This window comes from Nycticebus coucang, chromosome 17 (genome assembly GCF_027406575.1).
Source record: "Nycticebus coucang isolate mNycCou1 chromosome 17, mNycCou1.pri, whole genome shotgun sequence".
Taxonomy (NCBI): Eukaryota; Metazoa; Chordata; class Mammalia; order Primates; family Lorisidae; genus Nycticebus; species Nycticebus coucang.
Window position 1 is genome coordinate 18805614 of NC_069796.1, and position 14863 is coordinate 18820476.

General features: G+C 39.7%; 1 pseudogene; it reads right to left on the reverse strand.

Annotated features, from left to right (window-relative positions):
• Positions 1-6869: 6869 nt before the first annotated feature.
• LOC128569120 (GTP-binding nuclear protein Ran-like) lies at positions 6870-14619 on the reverse strand (annotated as a pseudogene).
• Positions 14620-14863: the final 244 nt, after the last annotated feature.

The window sequence follows — 14863 nt, forward strand, 5'->3', positions numbered from 1 at the left end:
TTCAGTAAACATTCCAGTGCAAATGTCCTTGTGGTGAAATGATTTTTTTTTCTTCTGAGTAGATACCTACTAATGGGGTTGCAGGATCAAATGGAAGGTTGACTTTTAGTTCTTTAAGCATTCCTCAAAGAACTCAAATTAGACCTTCCATTTGATCCTGAAATCCCATTACTAGGCATCTACCCACAAGAAAAAAAAAAGTCCTTTTATCATAAGGACATTTGCACTAGACTGTTTATCGCAGCTCAATTTACAATCGCCAAAGTGTGGGAACAGCTTAAATGCCCACCAACCCTGCAATGGATTAACAAGCTGTAGTAACAAGGATTAACAAACTGTTAATTCTATAACATAGAATACTATTCAGCCATTAAAAAAGACAGAGACTTTACATCTTTTTTATTAACCTGGATGGAGTTGAAACACATTCTTCTTAGCAAAGCATCATAAGAATGGAGACGCAAGAATCCAATGTACTCAATTCTAATATGAAGGCAGTAGATGAGCTAATACAAGGGAGGGGGCAGGGAAATGAGGGAGCAGGGAGAGGGGAGAGGGAGGGTGACGGGAGGTCATGGTGCATGGCACACCTCTTGGGGGTGGGACACAATTATAAGTGGGATTTCATCTAACAAATGCAATCAGTGCAACCTAATTCTTTGTACCCTCTAGGAATCCCAAACCATTAAAAAAAATAATAAAAAAAAAAGAATTCTCCATACTTCTTTCCATAAGGTTGCATTAGTTTGCAATTCCACCAGCAGTGCAAAATGCTTCCCTTCTCTCTACATCCACAGGAACATCGGCAGTTTTGGGACTTTGTGATGTGGGGTAATCGCACTGGAATTAGGTGATAGGTGATATCTCAGAGTGTTTATTTTTTTTAATTTTTATTTTTACCTCTACATGTGTTAATCAGGTTTCCATTTTTTTTTTTGCCTTCACAAAATTAAAAAGACTTAACATTTAACAGCAATAACAATGTTTAAGATAAGGATTAGAAACAAAAACCTTGTAAAGAATGAAGGAACATAAATACATTCAGAAAAGGAATCAGACAATTGCATCATCAAAATATTAAGCAATAAAAATAATAATAATGATGCAAAGAAAGTAACATTCACATTGTCAAATAAGAGTATGTCTATTATAGAATGCTTTGACTCTGAGATTCAGTATGGAGTCATCAGGTAACTTCTTATTATTTAAGTATCAAAAAAGAGACAACTAATATTTATAAATAAAAGTAAAAGATAATTTCAGAAAACAGATCATGCTAAATCTTATAGATAATAGAAAAAGAAGAAATACATCAAAATCATTCTACTTGATATAGGTACACCTGATATTAAAGTTGGAGAAAATATTATAAAGGAGAAATTACAAACATATGTCACTTATAAATGAGGACACAATATCCTAAACAGCATATTAACATGTTCAGTTAAGAATTAATGTTTAAGTAATGTACTTTGGTCAAAATTAAAACCAATTTATGTGAAAATTAGTCACTATTTTCTTTTCTTTTCTTGTTCTTTTTTGTTTCTTCTTTTCCTTTCCCTCAGCCCTTCCCTCCTTCTCTGTCTGCTCTCCCCTTCTCTCATGTCCCACCATGTCATTAATTGTCATTAATTGTCTTCAAATCAAAATTGAGTACATAGGATTCATACTTCTCCATTCCTGTGATGCTTCGCTACGAATAATGTGTTCCACCTCCATCCAGGTTAGTACAAATGCTGAAAAATCTCCATTTTTTATGGCTGAATAATATTCCATTGTATCTCAGAGTGGGTTTTGATTTTTATTTTTCTGATGATTAGGTGATTAGGGTTGATGAGCATTTTTCATGTGTTTTTGGCCATTTGTCATCTTCAGAGAAATTTCTGTTCAAGTCTTTTGCTCACTTATAAATGGGATTGTTTTCTTTTTTCTTTCTTTCTTTTTTTTTTTTTTTATTGAGACAGAGTCTCACTTTGTTACCCTCGGAAGAGTGCTGTGGCGTCATAGCTCACAGGAACTTCAAACTCTTGGGCTTAAGTAATTGTCTTGCCTCAGCCTCCCAAGTAGCTGGGACTACAGGTGCCTGCCACAATGTCTGGCTATTTTTTTTTTTTGTTTGTTTGTTTAGCAGGCCCAGACCGGATTTGAACCCACCAGCCCTGAGCATGTGGTCAGTGCTGTAACCACTGAGCTAAGGGCGGCCCAGACTATTTGCTTTTTTCCTGTGGATTAGTTTGAATTCTCTGTAGATTCTAGTTATCAGTTCTTTGTCAGATTTATAACATGCAAAAATCTTCTCCCATTCTGAAGGTGGTCTGTTTGCTTTGTTGCAAAGCTTTGTGTAGAAGCTTTTTAGGTTGTTCATGTCCCATTTCTTTATTTTTGGTGCCATTGCAATTGCCAAGGGGGTCTTCCTCATAATGTCTTTCCCAGGCTGATAATTCACCAACAGTTTTCCCCACACTTTCTTCTAGAATGTTTATTGTGTGTCTTAAATTTAAATCTTTTATCCAGTAAGAGTCAATTTTTGTCAATGGTGAGAGGCGCGGGTCCAGTTTCAGTCTCATACATGTGGCTCACCAGTTCTCCAGCACCATTTATTATATAGGGATTATTTTTCCCAGTGCATGCTTTTCTTTCATTTATCAAAGGTCAGATGGTGATATGTGGCTGGGTTCATCTCTGGGTTCTCTATTCTACTCCATTGATCTGTATCTCTATTTTTGTGCCAGTACCATACCGTTTTGATCACTATAGATGTCTAGTATAAATTGAAGTCTGGTAACATGATGCCTCCAGATTTATTTTTGTTTCTTAAAATTGTATTGGGTATTTTTTTTTCTGGTTCCATATGAAACAAAGTATTATTTTTTTCAAGTTTTTCAAAGTATGATGTTGTGCTTTGATGGGGGATTGCATTAAATCTATAAATTGCTTTGAGTAGTATGGACATTTTAATGATGTTGATTCTTCCCAGCCATGAGCAGGGTTCCATTTGTTATCATCTTCAACTATTTATTTTCTCAGGGTTTCATAGTTCTCTATATAGAGATCCTTCGCATCCTTTAAATTTTCAGGCATTTCATTTTCTTTGGAGCTACTGTAAAAGGTATTGTGTCTTTTATTTGATTCTCAGCTTGACTGTTATTGGCATATATTAAGGCTACTGATTTGTGGACATTGATTTTGTAACCTGAGACGTTGCTATATTTCTTGATCACTTCTAAGAGCATTGTAGTTGAGTCCCATGGGTTTTCCAGATATAAGATCATGTCCTCTAGGAAGAGTGAGAGTTTGACCTCTTCTGTCCCCATTTGAATTCCCTTGATCTCCTTCTCTTGCTTGATTGCTTTGGCTAGGACTTCTAGCACTCTGCTGAATAGAAGTGGCGGTACTGGGCATATTTGTCTGGTTCCAGTTCTAAGTGGAAATGCTTTCAGTTTTACACCGTTCAGTATGATAGTGGCTGTGGGTTTGTTGTCGATGGCCTCTATCATTTTACTCTAACACTAACAATGAGGTGTTTTAGGCACAGGCTATGACAAAGTCAGGTTTTATTTAGATTTATTTTCTCTTTCTCCTGTGGGGATGTAGAAGAAAATATCCATTGATACAATTGCCCTACTTTTCAATTACATTGTAATAAAGGAATCAATGCTGACCTACTTTTCAATTACATTATAATAAAGGAAACTTCGAAAAACTTCACTTAGTCTAAAAATATTCTTGTTTGTAGACACTGTTACTTATAGATGGATGTTCTATATTTGGGTAGAATTTGTTTTTCTTAGAACCACTTACAAAATTCTAATTTCCTAACAAACTCTTGAAAGAGGTCCTTTTAAAGGAGTAGATACAGAAGTGTTTCAGGAGAACCAACCATATGGGTATGGAATGTGTGGACAGATTTGAAAGAGGATGATTTAAAAAAATCAGACTAAATTAAAAGAAGTGCTGACTTTCACCGTGATACAGTTATTATAAGTGAGAATGGAGATACTGCCTCTCTCTTAAAAAGAAGAAACTTATGAAACATACTTGAATGGAAGTGATATGAAATATAATACATTCAAAAGGGGAATGATGCACCTAATTCAGCCTGGGTTGGACATTTGTCTGATAGAACAATGTTTGGAATAGTTTAGGTAAAGAGGTGAATGTGGAAAGATTTTTTTAAACAGTGAATGTTTGGGGTAGCATTAGAACTCACTGACTTTATCGCGTGAAGGGCACCTTTCCAGACAAAACCTGGAGAAAATTACGTCATACAAGCAGGTAATGGAGTTTAAAAACAAAAGAAAGGCAAGGCTGAAATTCAGGTCTTGTGCGTAGCTATTCATACGCTAGAAAAAGAAAGCAATCAATTGAAGAAGTAAGTGAAACTATTTTAGTCTTCTTGGAGTAAGAGACCAACAGTTAAAAATAAAGCATTAGAGAGCTTTTCTGTTGCAGAAAAGAATGTAGCCGAAAGAGGTTGCTCACAGTCTAGCACACATAAAAGGTGAGGAAAGCCAGGGCCTTCAGAGAGTGATTCTCCAGCAGAAAACAAGGTAAGGAGAGGGAAAACCTTCCCCAGAGGCCCTCAACCTTCCTGAGCAGGCAGCAGAAGTCTGCAAAACAGGCTGACATCCTGGACAGTCTTACCAGCAAATGCCATCCTAGGATAGGGCTTGGGCCAGAAAGTTGAGGCTCAAAGGAGAAATAAAATTTAAAAGTTTTAAATATGTTGAATAGGAAAGAAAAGACTTGACTAAGACGTGGAGACTGGAATCAGGAATACTACCAGTTTCAAAGCTCTGCCAGCTTTCCCCCTCTCACTCTCTGATTGAGGACAGAGAATGCAAAAGTGAATTTCTCTCCCCTTCATTTTTGTTAAGCATAATTAATCTCCTTTTGGCAGACTTCATAATTCACTGGGTTTGGACCACCATGGACAAGTGCATTCACTGTCCTTTCCTTAGACAGCACGGAGTCTCTGCTATGGGCTTTGGGGACCCTACGAATTGGTTCCTGGTTTCTGGGGATACTTATTTTGTATTTGAGATAATCATTTTAATATTTATTTATACTTTAATTTAAAATCCAGGGTGACTTAACCCTGAAGGTTTAATTTCTTCCTGAGAATTTCATAGGGAAGGTATGTGCATTCAAATTTGGAAATTTTTATGTTATTGATGCTGTCTTACTGGGGAATAGTTATGCTTGTGTTTGATTTCATCATGCAACCTTTAGGGAATTATGATGAAGAATGAGACTGGACACAAACAAGAGTGGGAAACAACAGAGGAAGTACAAATAGAGCTTTGAAATGAGTGTATTTAATGTACTATTCTTTCTCAACTCACATCCTCCCAGGGAAAGCACTAAGCTGGCCACAGAGGAGCAGCACTTGGTCCTCATGGACAAGGAAAAAGCCGTCCTGAAGCTCAGCTGCTTCCCCCAGAGATGCGGCAAACCCTTCATTGATTGCTGGCCTGACTGTTAAACCAAATAGGTGAAGAGAATGGAGGACAACAGAATACGTATATGTGTATGGGAAACTGATTCCCTACTTTTCATATTCCCACAAATGGGAACTCTTATGTGTTTCAATCTCCAGTTGGGAAAATATGGGACAAACACTTTTCACCTTTCCCTTACCGACTTTGCTCCCAATCAAGGATAAAGTTACGACTTCTGGAATCCATAAACCTGGGAAAAAGTACTAAGCGTGATTGGCTTTGCTCCTTCTGGGTTGTCCTGCTTTTGGCACCAGCACACCCCAGAGGGAAGATTACAGGAAGGATTTGACTCTGCCTCAGAGCTCAGCAGCAATGGATGCATTCAATTCAAATCAAGGTAAAATGTATTAGGGGATCTATTTGGCCACAAATTCAAACCACGTTCTTCACCTCAATGGTACCACTAATAAAGTTGAACTTATGTATTCATTTTCTGAGTACCTGGTCTGTGTTTCAGCTCAGGGAGGCTATGGGTACAAGAATGTAATTGCCATCCTGGAAACCCCAACAGATGACTCCTCCAGAATGAGAGTTGTTGTAGGACAGAGCGTAGGTTAAAAGTGATAGGCACTGGGGACAAAGTAATCTGAACAAAAGCCGAGCATCACTTCTGGCCCTGAGTACTAAAGACAGTCCTCACTAGACACAGCACACTGTCTCAGCCCTAAGTCGTATTTAGCAGTGGTAAGAAAAAGGCAAGACAGGAAGTGCAGAAACAGAATGTGTTAAGAGTAGAATCATGTAGTTAAAGAAAAACTCCTTGTTTTTTAACCTTGGTTCTTTCTTTGAAACTTTCCACTGTGCTGTATTTTCTAATGCCTGAGATTTCAATGCAGGCCTCTGAGGATCACTAGGAGGAGCCACACCCTTCTCTTTACATGTGGAGGGCTTGCTGTTTTTGGTCCTTCCACGGTCCCTAAGTTCAATGCAAGTGGACTAAGCATGTGTTGTTGCAAAAGAAAATACGAAAATTCCCCTGTAGCTACAGCCCGCTAGTACACACAACTTGTCAAGGCGACTCGTCACATTTTCTTATTTATTTTTAGATATTTGAAACATAACTTTATTTTGATTCTAAATGGAAAGGAATGGGAATGACAATGACAAACAGGATGTCACCGCTGGATATTGTGATGTGACTGTAGCAGTCTTATACTTGAAACTCAAGAAGGAATCGACTGTGTTCCCAGCAGCTAAATATGCAGGTCCAAATAATAAAGGTATTTTTTTAAACTGCCACATTCACTCTAAAGTCCATTCGTCTCCTTCAGCATCCCAGATGACGCACATGTTCTGCTTAGCTAGATAATCAAGGGGCACACAGGCTGCACCGCTGACATCACAGGACGCTGGGCTCCAGCTTCATTCTCACAGCTCATCATCCTTACCCGGGAGAGCAGGTGTCTGAGCGACCTCGAAGTCACGTTCATGTTGTGCCGCCAAAGCTGGGTCCGTGACCACCTCTGGTGGAGCAAGAGCAGGCATGGCAACACACTTCGAGGTAGGGTCTCAGTGAGCTTTCTAGAAAGCCAGGGGAAAGGCTTTTCAAAGTTGTTACTTTTAGCACAAATGTCGTAGTACTGAAGATTTCTCTTTTAGTGAAAGACAATAGATTTTGCCTTCACTTCCGGGTCCTTCATATCCACTTTGTTTCCACACACCACAATAGGGATGTTTTCATATACTCATACCAGATCTCCCTGCCAGTTAGGCACGTTCTCTTTTTTTTTTTTTTTTTCATATTTACGTTCTGTTCTTTTATTTATTTATTTTATTATTAAATCATAGCTGTGTACATTAATGCAATCATGAGGCACCATACACTGGTTTTATAGACGGTTTGACACATTTTCATCGCACTGGTTAATATGACTTCCTGGCATTTTCTTAGTTATTGTGTTAAGACATTTACATTCTACATTTACTAAGTTTCGCATATACCCTTGTAAGGTGCACTGCAGGTGTAATCCCACCAATCACCCTCCCTCTGCCCATCCTCCCCCTTCCCTCACCTCCCACCTCTCCCTCTTCCCCTTCCCCATATTCTTAGGTTATAACTGGGTTATAGCTTTCATGTGAAAGCCATAATTCAGTTTCATAGTAGGGCTGAGTACATCGGATACTTTTTCTTCCATTCTTGAGATACTTTACTAAGAAGAAATGTTCCAGCTCCATCCATGTAAACATGAAAGAGGTAAAGTCTCCATTTTCTTTAAGGCTGCATAATATTCCATGGTGTACATATACCACAATTTATTAATCCATTCGTGGATCGATGGGCACTTGGGCTTTTTACATGACTTAGCAATTATGAATTGGGCTGCAATAAACATTCTGGTACAAATATCTTTGTTATAATGTGATTTTTGGTCTTCTGGGTATATACCTAGTAGAGGAATTATAGGCTCGAATGGCAGATCTATTTTTAGATCTCTAAGTGTTCCCCAAATTTTCTTCCAAAAGGAACGTATTAGTGTGCATTCACACCAGCAGTGTAGAAGTGTTCCCTTTTCTCCACATCCATGCCAACATCTCTGGTCTTGGGATTTTGTGATATGGGCTAATCTTACTGGAGTTAGATGATAACTCAAGGTAGTTTTGATTTGCATTTCTCTGATGATTCAGGATGAGCATTTTTTCATATGTCTGTAGGCTGTGCACCTGTCTTCTTCAGAGAAGTTTCTCTTCAAGTCCCTTGCCCAGCCTGCAATGGGATTACTTGTTCTTTTCTTGCTTATACGTTTGAGTTCTCTGTGGATTCTGGTTATTAAACCTTTGTTGGAGACATAACCTGCAAATATCTTCTCCCATTCTGAGGGCTGTTTGCTTGCTTTACCTACTGTGTTCTTGGCTGTGCAGAAGCTTTTTAGTTTGATCAGGTCCCAGTAGTGTATTTTTGAAGCTGCTTCAATTGCCCGGGGGTCCTCCTCATAAAATACTCACCCATCCCGATTTCTTCAAGGGTTTTCCCTGCACTCTCTTCTAGTATTTTTATAGTTTCATGTCTTAAATTTAAATATTTTATCCAGTTAGAGTTTATCTTAGTTAATGGTGAAAGGTGTAGGTCCAGTTTCAGTCTTCTACAGGTTGCCAGCCAGTTCACTCAGCACCATTTGTTAAATAGGGAATCTTTTCCCCACTGAATGTTTTTAATTGGCTTGTCAAAGATCAAATAATGGTAAGTAGTTGGGTTCATCTCTTGGTTCTCTATTCTGTTCCAGACATCTACTTGTCTGTTTTTGTGCCAGTACCATGCTGTTTTGACCACTATCGATTTATAGTATAGTCTGAGGTCTGGTAGCGTGATTCCTCCTGCTTTGTTTTTATTTCTGAGCAATGTCTTGGCTATTCGAGGTTTTAACTGATTCCATATAAAATGAAGTATTATTTTTTTGAAGATCTTTAAAGTGTGACAGTGGAGCTTTAATAGGGATTGCATTAAAATTTTATATTGCTTTGGGTAGTATGGACGTTTTAACGATGTTGATTCTTCCCAGCCATGAGCATGATATGTTTTTCCATTTGTTAACATTTTCAGCTATTTCTTTTCTTAGAGTTTCATAGTTCTCTTTATAGAGATCTTTCACAACCTTTGTTAGATAAACTCCCAAATATTTTATTTTCTTTCGCACTACTGTGAATGGAATAGAGTCTGTAACTGTTTTTTCAGCTTGACTATTGGTGGTATATATAAAGGCTACTGATTTATGAATGTTGATTTTGTAACCTGAGATGCTGCTGTATTCCTTGATCACTTCTAAGAGTTTTGTAGTAGAATCCCTGGTGTTTTCCAGGTATACAATCACATCATCTGTGAAAAGCGAAAGTTTAATCTCTTCTGACCCTATATGGATACCCTTGATTACCTTTTCTTCCTTAATTGCGATGGCTAACACTTCCATTACAATGTTAAAGAGCAGTGGAGACAATAGGCAGCCTTGTCTGGTTGCTGATCTGAATGGAAATGATTTCAATTTAACTCTATTTAATACGATATTGGCTGTGGGTTTGCTGTGGATGGCCTCTACCTGTTTAAGAAATGTCCCTTCTATACCAATTTTCTTGAGTGTTCTGATCATGAAGGGATGCTGGATATTATCAAAAGCTTTTTCTGCGTCAATTGAGAGAATCATATGGTCTTTGTTTTTAAATTTGTTTATGTGCTGAATTATACTTATAGATTTATGTATATTGAACCAGCTTTGAGGCCCTGGGATAAAACCAGCTTGGTCATGATGTATAATTTGTTTGATGTGTTGTTGGATTATGTTTGTTAGGATCTTGTTGAATATTTTTGCATCAATATTCATTAGTGATATTGGTGTATAATTTACCTTTCTTGTTGGGTCTTTTCCTTGTTTGGGGATCAGGGTGATGTTTTCTTCATAGAACGTGTTGGGTAGTCTTCCTTCTTTTTCTACATTTTGGAACAGGTTGGGTAATATAGGTACTAGTTCCTCTTTAAAGGTTTGGTAGAATTCTGACATGAAGCCATCTGGTCCTGGGCTGTTCTTTTTAGGGAGATTTTGTATGGTTGATGCTATTTCAGAACTTGATATTGGCCTGTTCAACATTTCCACTTGATTCTGGCTAAGTCTTGGAAGGTAACATGCTTCCAAATATTGGTCAATTTCCTTCAGATTTTCATATTTCTGAAAATAAAGCTTATGATATTCATTAAGGATTTTTTGAATTTCTGAGGAGTCTGTTGTTATTTCTTCTTTGTTGTTTCTGATTGATGAGATTAGAGATTTTACTCTCTTTGTCCTGGTTAGGTTAGCCAAAGGTTGATTTATTTTATTGACCTTTTCAAAAAACCAACTTTTTGATTTATTGATCTGTTGTATAATTCTTTTGTTTTCAATTTCATTTAGTTCTTCTCTAATTTTGGTTATTTCTTTTCTTCTACTGGGTTTGGGGTTGGAATGTTCTTCCTTTTCCAGTTGCTTGAGATGTCCCATTATGTTGTTAACTTCCTCTCTTTCCATTCTCTTGAGGAAGGCTTGCAGTACTATAAATTTCCCTCTTAGGACTGCCTTTGTTGTATCCCAGAAGTTCTGATAATTTGTGTCTTCATTGTCGTTTTGTTCCAAAAAATTGGCAATTTCCTTCTTAATCTCATCTCCGACCCAGCTATCATTCAGCATAAGATTATTTAACTTCCATGTTTTTTTTTTATGTGTATGCAGATTTTGTTGTTACTGAGTTCAACTTTTATTCCATGGTGGTACAAGAAGATGCAAGGAAAAATTTCTATTCCTTTAAATTTACTGAGGTTAGACTTGTGACCTAAGATGTGGTCAATTTTGGAATATGTTTCATGGGCTGATGAGAAGTATGTGTATTCAGTTTTTTTGGGATGAAATGTTCTGTAGAAGTCTGCTAAATCCAAATGTTGGATGGTTTTGTTTAAATCTAAAATTTCTTTGCTCTGCCTCTTATTGGAGGATCTATCCAACACTGCCAAAGGAGTGTTGAAATCCTTGACTGTTATGGAGCTTGAGGAAATCAAGTTGCTCATGTCTGTTAGAGTTTCTCTTATAAATTGAGTTGCATTCTGGTTGGGTGCATAAATATTAATAATTGAAATCTCATTATATTGAGTATTACCCTTAACAAATATGAAGTGACCATTCTTATTCTTCCTTACTTTTGTTGGTTTAAAGCCTATTGTATCTGCAAATCGAATTACAACACCTGCTTTTTTTCTTATTAACATTTGCCTGAAATATGGATGACCATCATTTCACCCTAAGTCTATATTTATCTTTTAAGGTAAGATGTGACTCTTGTATGCAGCAAATATCTGGCTTGGGTTTTTGTCAGTCAGCTAACTGTGCCTGTTTAGAAGGCAGTTTAAGCTGTTCATATTACTGGAGAATATTGATAAGTCTGGTAAAATTATGGGTATCATGTTTTTCGAAAGTCCAGTGGACATTTTTAATTGTTTTACCACTGTGAAAGTTGGAGTTCGTCAAAAGTTTCTGAGTGAGTTTAATTTTGTGGTAGAGTATTGGGCTGGTCATGGAGGATAGGTCTGAGAATATCGTGATGAGCTGGTTTGGTTATAGCAAATTTCTTCAACATATGAATGTATTAAAGTATTTTATTTCTCCATCATAAATGAAACTCAGTTTAGCTGGATATAGGATCTGGGGTTAAAAGTTATTTTGCTTTATGAGATTGAAAGTCGATGACCACCCTCTTCTGGCTTGAAAAGTTTCAGCAGAGAGATCCGCAGTCATTCTAATATTCTTCCCTTTGTAAGTAATGGATTTCTTACGTCTGGCTGCTTTGAGAATTTTCTCCTTCATATTAACTTTAGTGAAGTTAATTATGATATGCCTTGGGGATGTCTTATTTGGATTGAGTCATGCTGGGGTTCTGAAACTGTCTGCTATCTGAATTTCAGAATCTCTTGGTATGTCTGGAAAATTCTCTTTCATAATTTCATGGAGAAGGCCTCTGTGCCTTGCGAGGCCATGTCATCACTTTCAGGGATTCCAGTGAGGTGGATATTAGCCTTCTTCAAATTATCCCAGAGCTCTCTGATAGAATGATCCGTTTTTGCTCTCCATTTCTCTTCCTCTTTGAGAGTTTGGGAGCATTAAAAAGCTTTGTCTTCAATGTCATAAATCCTTTCTTCTGCTTGCTCTACTCTGTTACTGAGTGATTCTACTGTATTTTTCATATCTTTGAGGGCTTCAAATTCTTGCTTCAGTGCGTCAAAAATCTTTGTTGGTTTTGTCTTTAAATTTGTTAAATCTTGAGACAACTTTTGAATTTCTCCTCGAATTTCGAATTCCAAATTTTCGTCCATTCTATTAATCTTATTTGCAATCCAAATTCTGAATTCTATTTCTGACATCTCGGCCAGCTGTTTATGAATGGGATCTTCATTTACATCTGCCATATCTTTCCTTGTGGGGGGTTGATCTGCTCTAGTTATTCATGTTACCAGAGTTTTTCCACTGATTCTGACCCATGATTATTTTACACCATTTGATTTTTCCCCTGGAGCTTTGTAGAGGACCCTTACAGTGCTATGGCCTGAGAAACTGGGGACCTGTTTGGTGTGGTGGGGCTAAGTGGTTCTGTCTTGTTTTCAGCTGGTCTCTGTCCAACACTAGTGAAATAGTTACTCTGGATTGAAGTCTCAGCTGTGGAGAAATACCAGCAATTAAGTCACCTTGCCCCCCACAGGCAACATTTGGAAAAGGAAAATCAAACCTTCCTACAACCCACACCCAGGACACCACTTGAATAGTCCTCGGGCAATTGGCTCAGTTCAAAAGGTCCAAATCAATTGTCTCAGTCAGCACCTGTCTCAGGTAGGAGGGATTAAAAGGTCTCTGGCAACTGGATCACAGGGGTCTGGTGAGAACTCAGATATGACTTGGTCCAGTGTGCCGTGAAGTCAGCAGAACCCACCCAGGAAATAGATTAGTCTGGGAAGGTTGATGCCTCCTCCCCACCTTGCACCTCTGTCACCCAGTCACTGATAGCGCCACAGGGCTGTGACCCAGTTGCCTCTAGTGAACAGATACTCCAGGGGTTTGTACCTGCCTGAATCACAAGGAAATCTATATCTGCTCAGCCAGGCTGCTGTGCTCTGCCTCTGTCCAGCAGGGGGATGTGAGGCCTGACAACCTCAGGCCCTTGATGGAGGCTGAGGGGTGTTCACTCCGTTCCAGCCTTGCCCCTGATTAATGTTACTGACAGAACAGAACCGAACAACTTTGCGGGAATTTGTTTCTGTCCCTGCCAGATTCCCCTGCATAAGAGAAGCTGTTTTGAGTTCCCAGAACCTGTGCCTCAGGCCCTGTCTTTGCTCCTGCAGGTTTGTATTCTGTTAGCTGTTAGTTCTAGCCTCTTGTCTTCCTTTGTCTATAGGCTGACAAACCCCTGAGGGCCGGGTGTGTGTTTGGCTCAGTAAAGTGGTCCTCTGGGTCAGCCCGCTGTGGGAATTTCCCAGCTCTGCGCGTGCGTTTTCTAGTCCCGATGCTCCAGCCAGGCAGATACCACCTCAGGCAATTCCTTTACTCACGGGGCCTGCGTTTCCGTCCCAGATCTGTTCTGTGGTGGTTGCCACCTGAGAAGATGCCCGGCCTCCTCTGGTTTCCCAGGGAGACGGGGGTGTGGCTTCGGAATATCCGGGAGTGAGTCCTATTTTTGCCAAAAACGGCTGCTGCTTTGTGCCTCGGGGCACTGCTGCTCTGGTGTGGTTCCCTCTCAGCCAACCATCCTCTCCTCACTCCCGTGCCCCAGAGTCAGCACTGATCAGCTGCAGTCTAGGTCCTGTCCACACCCCTTGAGAAATCACCCAAGAATCTGGACTCCTGGGGGACAGGTCTCCAGACCTCAGAGTGAGAGTGGAAGGGAGTGCTGGGAGCTCAGAATTGCAGGTAGAGAATATATACAGTTTTATACAGTTTTATGCCTGGCAGGAAAACGCCATGTCACCCTAGTAGGAAGGTAGGTCTAGTTTTTAGAGGGTCTCTCCCGTGTAGTCTAGTGGGAGGACCTTTGAACTCTGCTCGTTTGTTTGTGGGGCACTCAGAGCCATTCTCATGGGGGAGGGGACTCCTTTTTTGCTTGGTGATGGATTTTGTACCTTTTGTTTGTATCCTTGGGGTCACAGCTCGCATCAGCGGGGTTGATGTGCATTCTTCAACCTTCTCTCTTTTTTCAGCTCTAATCCACCAGGTTACTTGCTAAATTTCTGTCCTTTAACTCTCCTTCTGGATGGGAGCCTCTGTGGAAAGCTGGCGTCAGTCAGCCATCTTATCTCCGCCCCCCATCGCCCCCCCATTAGGTACGATTTTGTGAGTAACTCTTGATGTTACATCAAATGTTATAATGGCACATTGGGCCTGGATGTAATAGCCATCCCTCACTCCACCAAATTTCTCCTGGCCAGCTGTATCCCATCTGTTGAACTTGATGGGTCCTCTGTTGCTGTGAAGCACAAGGGTACGGACCTCTATGCCTAAGGTGCTACATACCTCTTCTTGAATTCACCTGTTAAGTGGCATTTAATGAATGTAGTTTTCTCAGTCCCACCATCACCAACCAGTATGAGCTTGAAATGGACTTGAGAGTCTCCCTAGGTGGCCATTGTTGTGTCCTGAAGAGAAATAGCATGCTGTATGCGGGCCAAGCAGGCTGCAGGTAAATGGTGGCCCAGAGCTGGTGCCCTCCCAACCCCAACCCCCACCACTGCCCCATGTTCTGCCCACAAAGGCCTCCAGCCCATGGAGGTGCCACGGAAGCTGGCTGGGCATCCCTGGTGGTGGGGGCACAGTTCGCGGGGCTGGAGGCTGGGAACTGGACCCAGCGGGTGGTGAGAGAGGCAAGCTGGG